Raw genomic sequence first — 15,461 nt, forward strand, 5'->3', positions numbered from 1 at the left:
AGATCACAAGTAGATGGAGAGGCAGGTAGAGAGAGAGAGAGAGAGAGAGAGAGAGAGAGAAGCAGGCTCCCTGCTGAGCAGAGAGCCTGAGGCGGGGCTCGATCCCAGGATACTGGGATCATGACCTGAGCCGAAGGCAGCGGCTTAACCCACTGAGCCACCCAGGCACCCTCTTTTTTTTTTTTTTTTAAGATTTTATTTATTTATTTGACAGACAGAGATCACAAGTAGGCAGAGAGGCAGGCAGAGAGAGAGAGAGAGAGAGAGGGAAGCAGGCTCCCTGCGGAGCAGAGAGCCCGATGCGGGGCTTGATCCCAGGACCCTGGGATCATGACCCGAGCCAAAGGCAGAGGCCCCAACCCACTGAGCCACTCAGGCGTCCCTGGAGATGAATGGTTATTTGTCTTTATGCAAAAGTTTTCTCTCAAAGAAAAGAGCTCCTGGCTTGATAGAAGCTTTATAAAAAATCACCAGGGTCAGATTTATACTATACAAATGAAGCAGGATTTAACCCTATTTTAAGAACACATTACACCAAATGTGGAAGGGGTTACCACTGTCCTAATGTAGGAGATAGAGGTTAACTCAGCATTGCAGTCACGTGGTAAGTGATCTTAGAGTCCCAAATAAGACAGAATTAGGGTTTCAGAGGTAAGCTCTCTACTGACTATAGAACTTAATATACTTTTGTGCCATGAACCTAACTAATCTTTTCACTACATCTGTATCTTTGGGGTAAATACCCAGTAGTACAATTGCTGGGTCATAGGGTAGCTCTATTTTTAATTTTTTGAGGACTCTCTGCACTGTTTTCCAAAATGGTTACTTTTGCATCGAAATGGATTGGACTGGAGGAGATTGTGCTGAGTGAAATAAGTGAAGCAGAGAAAGTCACATCATATGGTTTCACTTGTGGAGCATAAGGGATAGCATGGAGGACATTAGGAGAAGGAAAGGAAAAGTGAAGGGGGGGAGATCGGAGGAGGAGATGAACCATGAGAGACTGTGGACTCCGGGAAACCAACTGATGGTTTTAGAGGGGAGGGAGGTGGGGGAATGGGTGAGCCCAATGATGGGTATTAAGGGTACAATGAGCACTGGGTGTTATGTGCAAACAATGAATCCTGGAACACTACATCAAAAACTAATGATGTACTACTGTATAGTGATAAACATAACATTAAAAAACCCTAACTAATCTGACATCTAGTTTGAAATGCTTCACTATATTGTTGGAGGTAAACACAATTATGGAAACAAAGTTTTCATGGTAGAATGCTTATATGCCAATGCCTTTGACACATGGGTTCCTACAGCAATCCTGTAAAGGAGGTATTCCCATATCCTTTTCACAAATGAAGATCCTGAGGGCCAGGGTGGGAAACTAGGCCACTCAGCCAACAAATACACAAATTAGAGCATTTTAGCATGGGTACGTATAACGCCAAAGCCCAAACTCTTTTTTTAAAGAAATATTTTATTTATTTATTTGACAGAGAGAGAGAGAGAGAGAGAGATCACAAGTAGGCAGAGAGGCAGGCAGAGAGAGAAGAGGAAGCAGGCTCCCGGCTGAGCAGAGAGCCCAATGTGGGGCTCGATCCCAGGACCCTGAGATCATGACCTGAGCTGAAGGCAGAGACTTAACCCACTGAGCTACCCAGGCGCCCCCAAAATCCAAACTCTTAACCAGTAAGCTTACACGGTCTTGTTTAAGGATTTTGCCTGACTCTGTTCAGGAAAAATAATTCGTTCTAGTCACAGAACATAAGAGATTGAAGGAAATTGATAGTTTTCTAAATCCTTGCATATTATATATAGGAAAACAGAGACCTTTTTACCTTTATGACAAAATTAAGGTGTTTATACATATCTATAAAACATGATGAGGGCATATTTTTGTTTTAAATTTCTTTGTCTAACATACCAAACCATCATTACATAACCTAGTACTTCCAAAGGTAAATTACCTTTGGACTGTTTATGTCAAGAGGATAGGGTAGCATGGTGAGCTGAGGAAGAAGTATGTTGGGTTGGTGTACTGTGATAGGTATTGGCCAATTTGGACATAATTTATTTAGTTTCATAGATTTGATATAGGCTGATCCCAGAAGAATGCTAAATGAACAGCAGTAAATGGTCTAATCTGCCTTGCTTGCTTCTGTTCTCTACCCTTTGTGGGAAAGCAATGAATGATTCCTTTGGTGGGAAACTGCCCATGTTCCAATAGTACATGTGACCCTGAAGTCTCCAGCCCTTCTCACATCTCTCCACCTCAGGATCTGTAAGAGCCTTGAATGTGTCCTACAAATACCATTTTGTTTGTACACTTTCCTGTAGTTTTCAGAGCACTTTTATAGACCTCCAAGTCATCAGGAATAACACAGGGTGGATGGGAAAAAGGGAGACTGGGAATTTATGGAATAATTGAATTTTAGCACTACACATGGTCCAGTTGGCTTTACAGATCTACCTTTCCAGCCACTGGTATTTCAAAAATGCAGAAATTGAGACCCAATTAGTTCTCATGATCTATATTCCCAGTTGGATTCAGATAGAAATCCAGCTGGAGTGAGGTGGTACCCCGTCCAGGACTTTTGCCTGAACGACTTTATACTTTTACGTACATTTAGCTATATAATGGGCAGCATCCCTATCATATAGTTAAATGGACGTAAAAGTATAGATATTTGGAGCTTTAGGATATTGGTTTATTTACAGGGTTTTTAAATATATCTCTTTGGTTTTTCTTTCTTTTTTTTTTTGATGGTTTCTTTGGCTATTATGTTAACTTCCACTTAAGTTCTTTTGCCTTCCCTACTTTTAAATATTATTGTCTTGAGTATCAGGTGGTGATATGGTATTTGTTTCAATCATCTAATGTGTTTTCTGAAACTCAGGAAGATTATCTACTGAATGTGGCCATTTTTCCTTTTTTAAATTCAGTTAGGCAACATATATCATTAGTTTCAGATGTAGAGTTCAGTAATTCATCAGTTGCATATAACACCAGGGCATGTGCCCTCCGTAGTGCCCATCCCCCAGTTACCCCACACCCCACCCACCTCCCCTTCTGCAACCCTCAGTTTGTTTCCCAGAGTCAAGAGTTTTCTCTTATGGTTTGTCTCCCTCTCTGACTTCTCCCTGTTCAGTTTTCCCTCCCTTCCCCTGTGATCTTCAGCACTATTTCACCCAAGAGTGAAACCATATGATAATTGTCTTTCTCTGATGGACTCATTTCACTCAGCATAATCTCCTCCAGTTCCACCCATGTTGATGTAAATGGTAAGATTTTCACCTTTTTTGATGGCTAATATCCCATATTTTATATATGTGTGTGTGTATGTGTGTGTGCATGTGTGCATGCATGTGAGCGTGCATGCGCATGCGTACACACACACACACACACACACACACACACACCCTGCATCTTCTTTATCCATTCATCTGGGGATGGATATCTCTGCTCTTTCCACAGTTTGGCTATTGTGGACATTGCTGCTATAAACATTGGGGTGCTGTTGCCCCTTTAGATCACTACACTTGTATCTTTGGTAACAGTACTGACTGAAATTGCTGGGTTGTAAGTTGCTCCATTTTTTAACTTCTTTTTTTTTTTTTTTAGATTTTTCTGTAAAGGCATTTATTTATTTATTTATTTATTTATTTAATTTCCAGCATAACAGTATTCATTATTTTTGCACCACACCCCGTGCTCCATGCAATCCGTGCCCTCTATAATACCCACCACCTGGTACCCCAACCTCCCACCCCCCGTCCCTTCAAAACCCTCAGATTGTTTTTCAGAGTCCATAGTCTCTCATGGTTCACCTCCCCTTCCAATTTCCCCCAACTCCCTTCTCCACTCTAAGTCCCCATGTCCTCCATGCTATTTGTTATGCTCCACAAATAAGTGAAACCATATGATAATTGACTCTCTCTGCTTGACTTATTTCACTCAGCATAATCTCTTCCAGTCCCGTCCATGTTGCTACAAAAGTTGGGTATTCATCCTTTCTGATGGAGGCATAATACTCTATCCCCAGGGGTACAGGTCTGTGAATCACCAGGTTTACACACTTCACAGCACTCACCAAAGCACATACCCTCCCCAATGTCCATAATCCCACCCCCTTCTCCCAAACCCCCTCCCCCCAGCAACCCTCAGTTTGTTTTGTGAGATTAAAAGTCACTTATGGTTTGTCTCCCTCCCAATCCATTTTTTAACTTCTTAAGGAACCTCCATGCTGTTTTCCAGAGTGGCTGCACCAGCTTGCATTCCCACCAACAGTGTAGGAGGGTTCTCCTCCTCTGCATCCTCTCCAGCATTTTTTGTTTCCTGACCTGTTGATTTTAGCCATTCTGACTGGTGTGAAGTGGTATCTCACTGTGGTTTTGATTTGTATTTCCCTGATGCTGAGTGATGTGGAGCATTTTTTGATGTGTCTGTTGGCCACTTGTATGTCTTCTTTGGAGAAATATCTGTTTAAGTCTTCTGCCTATTTCTTGACTGAATTATTTGTTTTTCGGGTGTTGAGTTTGATAAGTCATATTTCTGATCCTTTTGTTGTTCTTATATTCTTTCTATTACCATTTCCTTTCTGTTTGAAATTTTTTTCTGCCATATTTAAAGGTAGGTCACTAGAAACAAATTATTTGTTTTCCTTCATCTGAAGATGTCTCTATTTTTCTTTCATCCTGAAGGATAGTTTTGCTGGATATATAATTTGAAGATCGGTATTTTGTTTTTTCCAGCACTTGGAAATTGTGCAACTTCTGGCCTCCAGATCTCATTGTGGTTTTGATTTACATTTCCTTGGATGACTAGTTATGCTGAACATATTTTCATGTGTTTATTCACCATCTGTATGTCGTCTTTGAAAAAATGTCTATTCAGGGTTCTTTCCATTTTTTGTGTTTTTGGCATTGAGTAGTAGGAGTGATTTATATATTTTGGATAATAACCTTTTATCAGACGTATCATTTGCAAACATGTTCTCCAATTCACTAGGTTCCCTTTATGTTTTATTGATGCTTTCTTTTACTGTGCAAAAAATACATTTTGCCATTCTTGTAGTATCTTTGATTTGGATATCAAAGAAATGCTGGCTTCATAAGATGAATGGGAAAGAATTTTCTCCAATTCTCCAGAAGACTTTATATAGAATTAGTATTAATTTAACTCTTTGGTAGAATCCACCCATGTTACAATCTGAGACTTGAATTTTTAGTGTGGGGTGTTTTTGTTTTTTTGTATTTTAAGGAATACATTTAACTATAGATTCCATTTTATAAATATAGGAATAGAATAGCTCTATGTTGTTGGGTTTATAATGGATATTTTATATCTTTCAAGGAACTTTTCATCTGGGTTTTATGGGTACAAAGGTGTTCATAATATTTTATATTTTAATGGCTTTAATATATCTAATGATGCTCACTCTCATTCCTGATATTGATAATTTTGATCTTGTCTCTTTCTTCCTAATTAGACTGGATGGAGATTTGATGTTATTGGTCTTGTCAAAGAATCAAAATTTGTTGTTGTTGTAAATGTCAAGATTTTATTCTTTTTTGTAGCTGAGTGGTATTCCATTATATTATATATATATATGTGTGTATGTATATATACATACACACACATAAATACATATACACAATCAAAATTTTTGTTTTACTAATTTTTCTTCATTCTGCTTCTGTTTTTTGTTTCATGATTTCTAATTAATTATATTTCCAAATTAAACTTTGGGTTTAATTGACTTTTCTTTTTCTAGTATCTGGATGTGAAAGCTTAGGTTCTTGATTTCTTCTATTTCAATATAAACACCTCGTGTTCTAAATTCTTGCACCACTTTATGAAGATTTATTTATTTGACAGAGATCACGAGTAGGCGGAGAGGCAGGCAGTGGGTTGGGGGGGAAGCAGGCTTCCTACTGAGCAGAGAGCCTGATGCGGGACTCGATCCCAGACTCTTGGGATCATGACCTGAGCCAAAGGCAGAGACATTAGCCCACTGAGCCACCCAGGCACCCCTCTTGCACCATTTTAATTGCATAAACTCCTTTTGTGTTTTAGTTTACCCTCGTGATTTCTTTTTTTTTTTTTATCCCATCTCTTTTTCCTCCCAAGATTTTATTTACTTATTTGACAGAGAGACAAAGTGAGAGAGGGAATACAGCAGGGGATGTGGGAGAGGGAGAAGCAGGCTTCACGCTGTGTAGGGAGCCTGACTTGGGGCTTGATCCCAGGATCCTGGGATCATGACCTGAGCCGAAGGCAGACTCTTAATGACTGAGCCACCAGGCGCCCCATCCCATCTTATTTATGATTTCAACTCTTTTTGAAAGTAGCAGTGTACATGAAAGGAATCAGTATTCTGCCATTGAGTGGAGTGATCTAAAAATGGTGCTTATGTCAAGTTGGTTGATAGAGGTATTCAGGTTCTCCATGTCCTTACAGATTATCTATTTACTTGTTCTGTTGTTTACAAAGAAGAGAGCTTGGAGGTCTCCAACTCCAACTGTGGCTGTGTCAATATCTTTAATTTCTATGCTAAGTAGATGTATACATATTTAAGTGGTTATCTATTCTTAATAAATTTATCCCTTTATTTTGGGGGGATGTCTTTATACTTATTTTTTGTTCTAAAATCTATTTTTATAATTTTACAGATACTCTAGCTTTTTTTTAAAAAACTAATTTGCATCACGTTGCATCATGTTTTCAACATGTTTTTTCCCCATGTTTTTTCTTCTTTTTCAAAGAAGAGAAAGGAAAATTCACAAATTCATTCTTTGAGGGCACCATTACCTTGATACCAAAACCAGAGAAAGACATTACAAAAAAGAACTATAGGTCAATATCTTTAATGAACATAGATGCAAAAATCCTCAACAAAATACTGGCAAACCAAATCCAACAATGCATTTTAACTCATCATAGGGAAATACAAATCAAAACCACAATGAGCTACCATCTCACACCTGTCAGAATGACCAGAATTAACACCGAAAACAACAGCTGTTGGCAAGGGTGCAGAGAAAGGGGAGCCCTCTTACACTGTTGATGGGAATGCAAACTGCTACAGCCACTGCAGAACAGTATAGAGGTTCCTCAAAAAGTTAAAAATAGAACTACTCTATGATCTAGCAACTGCACTAGTAGGTATTTATCCAAAGGATACAAAAATAATGATTTGAAAGGGCACATGCACCCTGATGTTTATAGCAGCATTATCAACAATAGCAAAACTATGGAAAGAGCCCAAATGTCCATCAACTGATAGGTAGAGAAGATATGGTATATATACATATCTGTGTGTGTGTGTGTGTGCATGTATATACACATACAAATATACACATATGTATATGTATATATATCGTGTATGCATGTGTATGTGTATATATATGTATATACATATATATACATATGTATATGTATGCATATATATACACATACACACACGCATACATACACACAATGGAATATTGCTCAGCCATCAAAAAGAATGAAATCTTGCCATTTGCAACAAGATGAAATAATAAGTGAATTCAATATAGTCTCAGGATACAAAAGATGCATGGGATAACTTCGATCTTTTTGAATTTGTTAAGACTTGTTTTGTGGTCTAATGGGTGATCTATTCCAGAGAATATTCTAGGGCGCTGGAAAATAATATGTATTCTGCTGTTTTAGGAAAGAATGTTCTAAATACATCTGTTAAATCCACCTGGTTCATTATTTCATTGAAAGCCATTGTTTCTGGGGTGCCTGGGTGGCTCAGTGGGTAAGCCGCTGCCTTCGGCTCGGGTCATGATCTCAGGGTCCTGGGATCAAGCCCCGCATTGGGCTCTCTGCTCCGCAGGGAGCCTGCTTCCCTCTCTCTCTCTCTCTGTCTCTGCCTGCCTCTCTGCCTACTTGTGATCTCTGTCTGTCAAATAAATAAATAAAATCTTAAAAAAAAAAAGAAAGCCATTGTTTCCTTGTCAATTTTCTGATTGGATGATCTGTCGATCAATGTAAGTGTGGTGTCCTCTATCATCACCATATTACTATTGATTATTTTGTTATTGATTTATGTATTCGTGTGCTCCTTCGTTGAGTACAAAAATACTTAAAATTATTATATCCTCTTGTTTGTCCCCCTTGGTATTATATTGTATCCTTCTTTGTCTTTTGTTATAGTCTTTGTTTTAAAGTCTAGTTTATTCAACGTAATTTGGCTACTCCAGCTTTCTTTCGATGTCCATTTGCACGACAAATGCTTTTCTAGCCCTTCACCTTCAATCTGCTGATGTCTTTAGGTCTAAGATGAGTCTTCTTAAGCAACATATAGATGGATCTTGTTTATCCATTCTGTCACCCTGTCTTTTGAGTGGAGCATTTAGTCCATTTACATACAAAGTAATTAGTGATATATATATTTATTGACATTTATCACTTGTTTGTGGTTGTTTCTGAATACTTTCTCTGATCCTTTCCGTTCCTTTTTCATGGTTTGGTGGTTTTTCTTTAGTGATATATTTAGATTTCTTTCTCTTTGTTCTTTGTATATTTATTGGTTTTGATTTGTGGTTTCCATTAGGCTTGCATATAATAACATCTGCATATAGCAGTCTATATTAACTTGGTGGTCATTTAAGCTTGAATACATTCTTCACTTGACCCACCTCCACACACTCATTTTAAGTAAGTGGTATCATACTTTACAGCCCTTTCTTTTGTGGGTTCCTGGAAATATTCATCAATCCTGTTTTTGTGTTTCCTACCTTCAAACTGTCACTTACGGTCCTTCTTTTCCACTCAGGGTGCCCTTTACTATTTCCTGTCCAATTTTCCAGCACCATTTATTGAAGAGACTATCTTTTTTCCATTGGATATTATTTCTTGCTTTGTCTAACATTAGCTGACCACAGAGTTGAGGGTCTATGTTTGGTTCTGTTGATCTGTATGTCTGTCTGTGTGCCAGTACCATGCTGTCTTGATGATCACAGCTTTGTAATAAAGTTTGAAGTCAGGCATAGTGATGACCCCAGCTCTGGTTTTCTTTTTAAACATTCCCCTGGAGATTCAGGGTCTCTTTTGGTTCCATACAAACTTTAGGATTGTTTGTTCCAGCTCTGAAAAATGTTGATGGTATTTTGATAAGGATTTCATTGAATATGTAGGTTGTTCCAGGCAGCACAGATATTTTAACAATGTTTATTCTTCCAGTCCATGAGCATGGAATGTTTTTCCATCTCTTTGTGTCTTCCTCAATTTCTTTCATCAGTGTTTTGTAGTTTCTAGAGTACAGATCTTTTCCCTCTTTGTTTAGATTTATTCTTTGGTTAGATTTATTCTTAGGTATCTTATAGTTTTTGTGCAATTGTGAATGGGATTGATTTCTTAATTTCTCTTTCTTCAGTCACGTTGATAGTGTATAGAAATGCAACTGATTTCTGTGCATAGATTTGGTATCCTGCCACATTGCTGGATTGCTCTATGAGTTCTAGCATTTTGGCATGGAGTATTTTGAGTTTTCCACATAAAGTATCGTGGCATCTGTGAAGAGAGAGTTTGACTTCTTTGTTGACAATTTGAATGCCTTTTATTTCTTTTTGTCTGATTGCTGAGGCTAGGAGTTCTAGTGTTATGTTGAACAATAGTGGTGAGAGTGGGTATCCCTGCCATGTTCCTGACTATAAGGGAAAAGTTCTCAGTTTTTCCCCATTGAGAATGATATTCCCTGCGAGCTTTTCATAGATGGCTTTTATGATACTGAGGTATGTTCCCTCTATCCCTATACTTTGAAGAGTTTTTTTTTTTATTTGACACATACAGAGAGAGAAATAGATCACAAGAAGGCAGAGAGGCAGGCGGGTGTGGGGGGAAGCAGGCTCCCTGCTGAGCAGAGAGCCCGATGCCGGGCTAGATCCCAGGACCCTGAGATCATGACCTGAGCGAGGCTTAACCCACTCAGCCACCCAGGTGCCGCAAAGAGTTTTAAAAAAGGATGGTGTATTTTGTCAAATGCTTTTTTCTGCATCAATTGAGAGGATCATATGATTCTTTTCTTTTATAAATGTGCTATATCATATTGATTGATTTGCAAATGTTGGACCAACCTTGCATCCCAGGAATAAATCCCACCTGGTCATGGTGAATAATCCTTTTAATGTACTGTTGGATCCTATTAGCTAATATCTTGTTGGGTATTTTTGCATCCATGTTCATCAGGGATTATTGGTCTATAATTCTCCTTATTGATGGGTCTTTGGTTTTGGGATCAAGGGAATGTTGAACTCATAGAACAAGTTTGGAATTTCCCTTCATTTCTATTTTTTGAAACAGCTTCAGTAAAATAGGTATTATTTCTTTCTTAAGTGTTTGGTAGAATTCCCCTGGCCCCAGACTCTTGTTTTTGGGGGGAAGTTTTTGAAGACTGCTTCAATATCCTTGCTGGTTATTGGTCTGTTCAGATTTTATACCTCTTCTTGTTTCAGTCTTGATAGGTTATAAGTTTCCAAGAATGTATCCATTTCTTCCTAATTTGTTGGTGTATAGTTGCTCATAATATGTTCCAACACATGTGTATTTCCTTGGTAGTGGTTGTGATCACCCCCCTTTCATTCAGGATTTTATTAATAATATTTATTCTTTCAATCCATAAGCATAGAATGTCTTTCCATTTTTTTGTGTCCTCTTCACTTTCGTCCATCATTGTTTTATAATTTTCAGAGTACAGATCTCTTACCTCTATGGTTAGGTTTATTCCTAGCTACATTATGGGATGGTTTGTGGTACAACCTAAACTTACACCTAAAGAAGCTAGAAAAAGAACAAATGAAGCCTAAAGCCAGTAGAAGGAAGGAAATGATAAAGATTGGAACAGAAATAAATGATATATAATGATAAATGATATAGAAACTTTAAAAAAAACAATGAAACCTGGAGCTTATTCTTTGAAAAGTTAATAAAATTGATAAACCTCTAGCCAGATGATTATCAAAAGAGTAAGGACCCAAATAAAGTCACAAATGAGAGAGGAGAAATAACAACTAGCACCACAGAAATACTAAGAATTAGAGAACATTATGAAAAACTGAGTGCTCAATATGTAACTACTTTGAAACCCTGCAGGTTATCCCTTTTCTGTTTTTAATAAGTTTTTATATTAAGCATAATTTTTACTTCTCTTCTAAGGTAGAAAGGACAAATATCATTAGCCACAGTTTTCAGATGAAGAAACTGTTGTTTACTAAGACTTGGAGACCAGGGGGTTCAGGAAATAAAGGAAAAGGAAAAGTATATGCCAACAAACTGGGCAACCTGGAAGAAATGGTTAAATTCCTAGAAACATATAAATTACCAAAACTGAAACAGGAAGAAATAGAAAACTTAAACAGACTGATAACCAGCAAAGAAATTTAATCAGTAATAAAAAAAATATCCCAAGAACCAAAAGTCCAGGGCCAGATGGCTTCACAAGGGAATTCTACCAAACATTTAAAGAAGAGCTAATACCTGTTCTTCCCAAACTGTTCAAAAAAATAGAAATGGTAGGAAAACTTAAATTCATTCTATGAGGCCAGCATTACCCTGCTACCAAAACCAGATGAAGACCTCACTAAAAAAAGAGAACTACAGGCCAATATCCCTGATGAACAGGGATGTAAAAATTCTCAACAAAATATTAGCAAACCGAATCCAACAGTATATTTAAATTATTCACTATGACCAAATGGAATTTATTCCTGGGTTGCAAGCGTGGTTCAATATTCGCAAACCAATCCACATGATGCACCACATTAACAGGAGATAAGAACCATATGATCCTTTCATTAATGCAGAAATTGCACATGACAAAGTACAGCATCTATTATTGATAAAAACCCTCAACAAAGTAGGGATAGAGAGAACATACTTCAACATCATAAAGAGCATGTATGAAAACCCCACAGCTAACATCATCTCAGTGTGGAAAAACTGAAAGCTTTTCCTCTGTGGTCAGGAACAAGACAGGGATGCCCACTCTCACCATCGTTATTTAACATAGTACTGGAAATCCTAGCTTCAGCATTCACACAACAAAAAGAAATAATAGGCATCCAAATCAGCAAGGAAGAAGTGAAACTTCCACTGTACACAGCTGACATGATACTCTATGTAGAAAACTCATAAGAGTCTACCAAAAAGTTGCTAGAACTGTCACACAGATTCCAAGAAGTCACAGGATACAAAATCAACATACAGAAATCTGTTGCATTTCTATATGACAATAATGAAGCAGCTGAAACAAGAATCCCATTTACAATAGTGCCGAAATAATTTGTTTTGTTAAATTCCACATTTGAGTGAAATCAGAGTGTTTTTCTTTCTCTGACTTATTTCATTTAGCCTTATATCTTTTAGATTCATCCATTTGTTAGGGATGTTAAGCTTTCATTCTTTTTTATGGCTAAGTAATATTCCATTGTACGTGTGTACATATATACACCACATCTTTATCCATTCACTAGTACAATGGACACTTGGACTGCTTCCATAATTTAGCTATTGTATATAATGCTGCAGTAAACATAGTGCGCATAGATCTTTTTGAATGACTGTTTTTGTATTCTTCAGGTAAATACCCAGTAGTGGAATTGTTGGATCATATGGTAGTTTTATTTTTAATATTTTGATGCTTTCACTCTGTGTTTTGATTGGAGCATTTAGTCCATTTACATTCAAAGTAACTGTTGATAGCTATGTACTTATTGCCAGTTTGTTACTTGTTTTGTGGTTGTTTTTGTTCTCTTTCTCTTGCTGTCTTCTCTGTTAGCTTTGTTTATTGATATATTTGACTTTTTATTGTTTGCATATCTGTTACTGGTTTTTGATTTATGGTTACCATTCTGTTTGTATATAATAACCTCTACATATTAACAGTCTATATTAAGTTAATGGTTGCTTATGTTGGAACTCATTCTTTACTCCCCTCGACCCTCCATCTTAGGTCTATGGTGTCATACTTTGTGAGTCCCTTGACTGATTTGTATAGATACACTTTTTCGCCTTTTGTGATTCCTGATTTTCTTACTCCTATTTATGGTCTTTCCTTTCCACTCAAGCAGTCCCCTTTAACATTTCTTATTGAGCTGGTTTAGTGGCCATGAACTCCTTTAGCTTTTGTGTATACGGGAAAGGAAACTCTTTATCTCTCCTTCTATTCTGTATAATAGTCTTGCTGAATAGAGTATTCTTGGATGCAGGTTTTTTTCTTTTAGTACTTTGAATATATCATGCCATTCTCTTCTGGACTGCAGTTTCTGCTGAAAAACCAGCTGAATACTTCTGGGTTTTCCCTTGTATGTAACTATTTTCTTTTCTCCTGCTTTTAAAACTCTTTATTACTACCTTTCACCATTTTTATTACTATATGTCTTGATGTGAACTTCCTTGGGTTGCTTTTGTTGGGTGCTCTCTGGGTCTCCTACATCTGGATTTCTGTTTCCTTCCCAAGATTTGGAGTTTCAAGCTTTGCGCAGTGGCAGTATCGTAGCCAATGAGGTTTATCCGAGGCGCGATTATTGCTAATTGGAGTTTCAGCTATTATCTCTTCCGATAAATGTTCTGCCCCCTTTTTCCCTTCTGGGATCCCAATAACGTGAATGTTATTAGTTTTGATAGCGTCACTGAGTTCCTTTAATCTATTTGCATTTTTCATTATTCTTTTTTCCCCCTCTTATGTTCAGCTTGATTGCTTTCCATTATTCCATTTCCCAGGTTGCTGATCTGTTCTTCTTCCTGAAGTCTACTATTCATCCTATCTAGTGTATTTTTTAATTTTTATTTTTAAAAAAGATTTTATTTATTTGCCAGAAAGAGGGAGTGAGAGTGTGCAAGAGAGAAGTAGGCTCCCTGCTGAGCAGAGAGCCCATTGCGGGGCTCAATCCCAGGACCCTGGGATCATGACCAGAGCCCAAGGCGGGTACTTAACCATTTGAGCCACCTGGGTGCCGTATCTAGTGTATTTTTAATTTCTGTTACTGAGTTTTTCATCTCTGGTTCTTTTTTATGTATTCTCTCTCTTGTTAAGGGTCTCACTGAGGTTGTCCAGTCTTTACCCAAGTCCAGTGAGTATCTTTATGACCACTACTTAAATTCTCTAACATGTGTATTACTTATCTCTGTTTTGTTTAGCTTTTTTTCTTTGATTTTGTCTTCTTTCACTTGGGACATATTCCTGTGTCTCCTCATTTTGTCTAATTCTGTGTCTATTTCTTTGTGTTAGGAAAGTCAGTTATGTTTCCTGCTCTTGAAAGTAGTGGCCTCATGAAGAAGAGAGAACATAGTGCCCTACAGTGCAATGTCACCTGTTCACCAGGACCTGGAACTTTATAGTATCTCCTGCATGTGTTATATGCAGGAGATACTTTTTTCCTGTGGCTTTGTTCCTGTGGCTGAGCTGCTTTGCCCTCAGGCATCTGCAGTGGTTCTCTTTGCCTATTGAGGGAAGTGGTGTTAGTGGGTTGGTTTGGGCTGCCTTGGGCTTAAACTGAGTCAGACCAGGCATTTTCCAGAGCTGCTGTAGCACTGAACACTGTACACTGAACACTGTACAGTGTACACTGTACAACACTGTACACTGAACACTGTAGCACTGAATTCCCTGTGTTGTCCTGGAGAAGCTTTCATTGGTGGTTAGGCCTGTAGTCAGACACAACGTCTGCCCCCAAACCCACTGCTGGGGCCACATTTTCACTTGTGTGTGTGGTCATCTTCTGCTTTCCCTTGGGCAGGAGTCACTTCGGAGTGGTGGTGGTGGCCTTTGTTAGGGATGTTTGAACACCCACAGCTCCTTGTGGCACTGCTTTAGATAGGATCTGGCCAAGGGCATACTGGAGGGGGCAGGTCTTCAGGAGAATACGGGACAGGGTGCAGGACACCAGCATAGGTCAGCTAAGGGGAGGTCTTGCCGTCACCCAAAATTCTGGCTTAGGCCAGGGCAGGTCCACAGGAGAAGGTGTGGCACTTATCATACTGATGCTTCTGTGCTGTATCTCCGTCCAGCTGTTTGTTGTGCTGTCTCTTAAAGAGTAAGGACTCCGTTTCCTGTTGCCCTTCAAACTCTTCCAGAGCCACCTGCTGATTTTTAAAGTTCCAGTTGTTCAGCTCCACTGATAAAAACTCATGAAATTTGGCTATTCTGGTTTTCAAAGCCAATTTTTATGGAGATTTTTCTTCTCTGTGTGGGTCCCCCAAGCCTGGGTGCCCGGATTGGGGTCTGGTTTTCTCTCTCTGCATCCGGGGTGTGTTCCTTCTCCACCCACCACCCCCAAGACTGTTTCACGGGTCCATTTAGCTCCTGTGTCTCTTCCCTTCCTACCTTCTTGGCTGAGTCCTCTTCTTTATATGTAGCTCTGGAGAGTCTGCTCTGCTGGTCTTTGGGTCATTTTCTGGGGATATTTATACTGATGTGGGTGTTACCTAGGGG

The 15,461-nt window shown here is 38.5% G+C and overlaps 1 pseudogene; it reads left to right on the forward strand.

Annotated features, from left to right (window-relative positions):
* The first annotated feature begins 13,500 nt into the window (after positions 1-13,500).
* On the forward strand, positions 13,501-13,686 carry LOC116580404 (annotated as a pseudogene).
* Positions 13,687-15,461: the final 1,775 nt, after the last annotated feature.

This window comes from Mustela erminea, chromosome 19, assembly GCF_009829155.1.
Source record: "Mustela erminea isolate mMusErm1 chromosome 19, mMusErm1.Pri, whole genome shotgun sequence".
Lineage (NCBI taxonomy): Eukaryota > Metazoa > Chordata > Mammalia > Carnivora > Mustelidae > Mustela > Mustela erminea.